The following is a 7200-nucleotide window of genomic DNA, read 5'->3' on the forward strand; positions in this document are numbered from 1 at the left end:
GACACCCGACTTACTTGAGCTATTCTATAATCTGACTAGGTACACTGCCTATAAGTGCATAGTTAGCAAATTTTGTTAGTTTATAAATTTATAACAAGTAGGTACAATTGTACATAACAAGTTTTTGGTGTCGTTGTCGGGGAACGACTTATTTGATTTATAGTCTAATTGCTTTTAGTTATTCGATCCTTTTGTGGGGTAAAAACCACAAAAGTTACTTTGGTTGCATTAGTTTGATTTTCTCCCTAAGGTGCAACCACATCAGGGTCTCGTCTTAGTTAATTTTTTTGCTTAGTGATTTTTATTCCTTTTACACGTTTTTGTTATGTTTTATTTTTGTTTCAGTGATTTATGAACTAAGGATCTAAAACTTTAATTTTTCCTCCACCAGAAGATCCATAATCAGGTTTTCACGAGAAGAACGACAAGAAGGGCGAGTCGAGCAATACTAAGAAATCAGAAAAATTTGAGTTTTTTTGAGGATGCCTGATAAGAAGGGGATTGGATATGAGCCAGAAATATCTACCAAAGAAAGTTCAGACGAAGAAGAGATAAAAAGTTAGGTTGAAGAGATGACAGACATCACGAGAATGATGATGGGAGATTACAAGAAGAGGATACATGAAGAACATGGACCAGGTTTAGTTCCACCAAAGATACCAGTTGAAAGAAGTTTTGAGCTCAAAGGGAATATTCTATCGATGCTCAAGGATATACCTTTTGCAGGGAAATAGTATGAAGATACTTTCAAGCATATTGATGAAGCAAAGAACATTGCCGACTACTTCAATGTTCCTAATGTGCCAAGAGAATCTGTGTTACTAAGGATGCTTTCGGTGACATTTACTGGTAAAGCAAAGGTTTGGTTAAGGTCACTTGCACCCAGATCCACTACCACGTGGGAAAATCTTCGTGATTCTTTTATCGAGTAATTTAGTCCACCTTCCCAGATCTCAAAGCCCAAGAAGAAGAGTGCTAATTTTCAGCAAGAGGTTGGAGTTTCATTGTATGAAGCATAGGAGAGATACAAGGGCTTGCTTAGAAGTTGTACTCAACATGATCTTAATGTCCAACAAGAAGTGTCCATTTCTATGATGGAGTAAGTGTCATGACGAATAGAGTTATCGTCCTTTGTGGTGTATCTGAAGAGTCCATATCAACATGTACTAGATCCATTGGTCCTTCACTTGCCTCACATAAACATGCGAACAATGCATTAGTCATAATTTTCCAATGAACAAGATTCTCATGCGTCACACAATTCGAATTGTATGACTCCATGTTTTTGTCTAATTGAAACTTGGTGACGAGATTTCTTGTCACTTAGTCAATTATGAAAATACCATAAGCAATATCATAAGAATCAAAACCATAATTAATATTGCTAATATTGGAAAGATAACCAACACTTCCATTAATGTCATTGCAAGGAAATATAAAATAAGGCAACCAGACAAACCAAAACTTCACTTTTATTGAAAATAAACGAAAAATTGGAAATCTTCCTTACAATGTGTAAAATGAAAATTATGTTTATATACATCTCTGAAGAGTAATAACAATCTATTAAACTATCCTAACTTCTTAACAGTAGCTCCAAATTCTGACCATCGAGCCATGTGACAAAAGTCCATCTCTCACGATCACATTTAGCTCACTCTGCTTAAGGAAAGGAAAACAGTTTCACCTTGACTTGAAATTGGAATACCATCTCCATAAGATTGAGGAAAACCATTTCCATAAGAATGAGGAAGACCATTTCTATCTTCACAAGACATCTAAAAGTGGGAAAAGAAATAATTCAAGTTAGTTGATTTTAATCCTTAACTATTAGCCCAAAATTCAAATTAAGTCTAAGATTGATGTGTGAGGAATGCACTAGTTTTAATCCTACTAACTTAGACACAGAAACAAACACACGAAAGGCAGTGTACTTATCGATTAGCAGCCTAGTTCAGGTAAGTAGGGTATCGAACACAGGGAACGGTAAACAATTAAGATTATTACTAATATCATCTAAATAAAAAAAAAAAAGTAAAAAGAAGGGATTTTCTCTAGTTTTACAATACTAGAAACTCAAGCAACTACTTAAACTCTTTAACAAAGGACAATTAACAACTAAGGAGAAACAAAAGACAACTAGATTCAATAACGGAGGAGACTTCTGTTTAGGTTTGAATCATTTATTCCTATGGTTGATTTTATGGCAAGTGCAATGGATGAATTGGCTTTAGCTACCGATTAGTGTGATTAGGTTCACGTTTACTATTACTAATCCTTAGAAAACAAATTAATTCAAGCAGTGATTCGGGTTAAGTAAGACTTGTAATGAGCTAATCAAATATGCTAATTCAATTAACTCCTTGTTGATGGTTCGTCACACAAGCTCACACATTAACGTACCTATTTTCTAGTTAACCCTAGTTTCACGTTCGCTATTCCTAGGCATATAACAATGTTTTCACATAAATCATATGAGATTAGCAACTAAGAGATGTTCATGCAACTTAATTACTGGTTAATTAATAGAAAATAGTTGTAATTAACACATAAGGTTCTTTAACAAGCTTAACAAAACAAAATCACCAAATTAAATTAATCCAATCATAAAATCAAACCATATTCATAAAATCATCTATCCTAAACAAAAGTTATGATTTTTTAGCTCGTATCTACAGTAAATAACAAACTAAAAACATAATCTAATGATTGAAACATGATTCATGCAAAAGATTAAGATAAAATTAATGTATTATTGCCTTTGATCTTCTTCTAAATTGATATCTAAGTTGAAATCTCGAAAACAAAAGCTTCTAAGAAGCCTTATGGCCTCCAAAAATCGTCCTAAACTCCCCCCATTCGTTAGGGTTCGAATGAGAAGTGTTTCTATATAGAAATTCTAAAAACAGGGGCGACTCGGCGAGTCCAGTGACCGACTCGGTGAGTCCATCACTTAAAATCCCGTGTACGGCAAGTGAGCGTCGAGAATCGCGAACTTTCTGATCAACTCGTCGAGTTGAGGCCCAACTCGTCGAGTCCGTTTGGAATCAACATTTTCTCAAAACACAAAAGTCATCTGAAATTGTGTGTAGTTTTTAGAACATTTTTAATCTCGTCAATTGGAGTTACGGTTCATGAGATATGACAAAAACGCTACCGAGGGGTCATGCTGTCCAACAACATCCTTCTTTCTTCAAAATCCAAGATCCAAGCTTCCAATTGCTAAATCCGCTTCCTTTTCCATTCGAGCATTTCATTATTGCTGAAAAATGAAATTATAAACTAATTAAGCATCTTTTGTTCATTAAATGAGATAAAATCAACATAAAGTATTAAGATAATGCATGAATTTTATAACTAAAGATGCCCATATCAAAGATCCATATTTTCGTTGCGAACTTTGAAGAGGGGTGTCGTAATCAAATTCAAATCTATTTTAGGTAGGAAAGACTTTTACTAATTTCAATCTTATGAAACTCCTATATATTTTGAGATTCATTGAATCTTATCAATGACATACTTAACCTCATATTATGCTCTTACTTTTGTGACTGGGATGCCGAAGATCACAAACGAGATGTGAATAACCATGCAAACATGCTTGACAACCTCGATGTCATTTATCATCTTACATTGATGTGTCGATTAACAACACATGCCCCATAAACAATGATAATTTATGATTTGTACCATCATTCAACTTTATAGTCCCGAATTAGTGTGTCGGTTAGCCACACACGCTCTAATAACGACTGTTGGGCAATATTTTGTGGTTTATGATTTGTTTTATTTGTTTTATATGGTTCTCGGTTTGTGGGCTTGGTGTTTTAGGTGGGTTCTTATGTTTGGGCTTTAGGTTAATTGGTGTAGTATAAATATGGTCTATGTATAGCTATTCTAGGTTAGAATACGTTCTTGAGAGTTTTGAAAGTCTATTCACGGTTAAAAGAGTAATTGAATGTACCTAACAATTTATTAATAGAATTGTGTGCATTCATTGAAATATGTTCATCGATTCATCTAATTGTTTGGTTGTTTCGCATAGTTGTTTGATTAAGATTCTGCATTAACTCAAACATTTGCATTGATTCCATGAAAAGATCCGAGTTTGGGGACTTACAAGTGGTATCAAAGCCGTACAATCGACTTAAGGCTGTTTGGTATCAATTTTCGAAACATTAATTAGTTTGAGGTGTTTTTGAGTTGTATTAAATTTTTTAGCTATTCATCGTGTTCATCATTTTCTTGGTGATTCTTCATTAATTTTGGAGGATATTGCATTAGAAATCGGTTTTTTGGTAATTTAACAAATTTTGGGATTCATCGGATAAGGAAACTCAATCAAAACCACAATTTCGACTTGATCTCAGTGTTTTCGGCGGCTAAGTAACATTCTCGGTGAAAAGACTTGGGTTTTCGGTTTTGGAAGAGTTTTCGGCCAAAACATTTAGTTCTTGGCTAACTGTTTTCGGTCAATCTTTTGACTTTTAGGGATTTCGGTCAAAAAATTAACCTTCAGGGTTCTCGGTCAACAGGGTGTTCACTATTGGTGCTTTCGGTCAGAAGGTTTTTATTTTTTTGGTTTTCGGACAGTTTTTTTTTGGTGAATAATGAGTTCTTAAATCACCAAGAAGGTAAATGAAACCTCATATTCTCAATCCTGTGAAAACAAGATTAATAAATATTGTGAACATAATGAATTGTTGGTTGGAGAGGTTTTTGACCTTAAAAACAAAATATATCAAATCAAGAAAATAAATAAACCGCTTAAAGAAAAACTAGAAGCTCAAACAAAAGATTTAAGCAAGATTAAAGAAGAGTACAACACCAAATGTGTTCACTATCGATTTGCCAAGGAGAAAATTGCAAACTTAATTGTTGAACTTGGTGCATTGAAGGCTAAATTTGAGGATGTTGACTTTACTTTTAAGAAATTTGATGTGTCACGTGAGAAAGTTGAGTGTATGATAGAAAAACAATTAAAGTGGAAAGACAAACAAGGTTCGGGTCTAGGGTATCACAATGTTCCACCTCCTTTCAATGATGACTATACTCCACCCCTTGAAACCAAAGAAATAAAGACTCCTACACAACATGGCCAGCCCCCTGTAATTGCCCCAATGAAGACCGAACAATCCAACCCAACTGAGAGTATTCATGTGAATGATTCTAATGATTCTACTTCATGTACAGATAAAGTAACTGTCCAAGATGGGTTCGATCATAACAAAAATAATTCTAGTTCTGCTGAAATTGCTTCAAAAACTCGTGATGATAATAAAAAATTCAAGCAACAAAAATTTGTCACACGGTCTAATAAATGTGCTTGTGCTTGTGGAAGGTCTTTGAAAAAAACTTCATTCAGACAAGGACCAAGTCACAATCTTATTTATTTGAAAAGACAAACTTGTTTCAACTGTGGGACTCCCGATCACATTGCTAAAAATTAACCACATCGTCTATATGTTCCCTACTATAATCAAGGTTGGTAGAACATGCCAAAGGGGAGATCTTCCACAAGAAATCCTTTGAGGTCATGTTCAAGCAGTGGTGATTGGAATGCTAAAAGGGCCAAAAGGGGCAAGTCAGATAAGAAGCCAAATTTAAGAAATAGTTCAGTCTGACTGAGATCAGCAGGTTCAAGGTCATCTCAACAATCGATCTCAAGCTCCAAAGCTAGTGCTAAAACATCCATCCGATTAAACGGGAAAATGGTTAAACCCGACTATAGTTGAGTACCAAAGGTTTCAATTTCCAAATCACCTAAAAATTCTAACGTCTCTTCATTTTTTGTGTTTGATAATAGGATATGACTTGGGAAAGAATACCATGTGTTTATGGTAAAGGTCAACCCAATTTCAAAATGGACTGGGTTCCCAAGACCAATTAATCCCGTATTCTGTGTTGGAGCAGATATGGAGGAATATTATCAGACTTCGGTATGTTGATAGTGGTTGTTCCAGGCACATGATAGGGGACATCTCTCTTATGCATGACATTCAGAATTTTCATGGAGAGTATGTGTCTTTTGTGGGAAAAGAAAAAGCAAGATCACAAATGGGGATTTCTTCAGTTGTTGAATTACGGTTTGAATTTTATGACTCTTCTCTTCTATGTGATAATAACTTGATCTTCTTTTGTTCAAAAAGCCTAATTTTCTTAAAAAATTCAAGCTCGTGCTTGTGGGATTTCTTAAGATGATACGTTTCAAAAATTGAAATCTCTTTTCAATTTTGTTTAGTATCTCTTATTTTCTTCCATTTTGTTTAAGTAATGGAATTTTTGTGACAATCTTTTGGGAAGTGATATAAGTTAGTGATAAAGGGCAAACGAAATACGTGTAAAGCACTGAAACAAAATTGTATAAACTCTATGTTCAATATGTTTAGTAGGCGTAATGGACTTAGACTAATGGACTGGACAATGAGGACTCATTTGAACTTAGAAAACTTCGTTTGGACTGACAATACAATGCTTGGATAGGTTTAACAGTAAAATAGACAAGGAAGCCTCTGTCATAAATTGAAGCTAACTATCATCTAGATCTGTGGCTCAACACTTCATTGGCGTATGGACACGTGTCATTAATTTTGGTATTTATAGGGGGTGACCGAGGGGTTCTGATAAATTGGTTCTGTTTAAAAATGTTATTCTTTCTTTCTTAGTCAGCCATATGTTGTACTGTTTGTGTGATCAAAAGAGTCGACCTGGGACACAACATATGCACTCAGATGATGTTCACTGCTTCTAAGACAATATATTGTCTCCTATAAATATCAAATATTCTACTCTCTATGTTATTCATATGTTGTCCCCTCTGTGTGACCGGTAGATTCGACCTGGGACACAGCATATGCATTCCACAATGATTATTTACTCACCTGAAGTAAATGATTTTGAGGAAATTTCCTTGATTGCTGGGGTATGCCAGGAAGTGGAGAACATGTTCTAGAGTACTAAAATTAACTACACCCATAATGAAAAGGTTGACTGGTAGATTTTACTGGCTAAATTTAAGTGGACAATAATATCCATGGTCGTTGTCAAACAAAATGGTCCATCTAGGAACATAGTAGCTATATATCGTCACTCATGATCTGTCCAGAAACATGTCCTTTGTGTTTAAGTGGATCACAATATCAATGATTGACCATAGTTTTTCATGAACGTGTGTGCTGATAAACCTCATCAATTTGTTCT

The 7200-nt window shown here is 34.8% G+C and overlaps 1 non-coding gene across 1 annotated transcript; it reads right to left on the reverse strand.

The window, feature by feature from the left end:
• Window positions 1-956: 956 nt before the first annotated feature.
• Window positions 957-1063, reverse strand: LOC111897653 (small nucleolar RNA R71). Its single transcript, XR_002852344.1, has one exon. It is a non-coding gene; the product is annotated as a small nucleolar RNA R71 (small nucleolar RNA).
• Between the last annotated feature and the right edge of the window lie 6137 nt (window positions 1064-7200).

Source organism: Lactuca sativa, chromosome 5 (assembly GCF_002870075.4).
Source record: "Lactuca sativa cultivar Salinas chromosome 5, Lsat_Salinas_v11, whole genome shotgun sequence".
Taxonomy (NCBI): domain Eukaryota; kingdom Viridiplantae; phylum Streptophyta; class Magnoliopsida; order Asterales; family Asteraceae; genus Lactuca; species Lactuca sativa.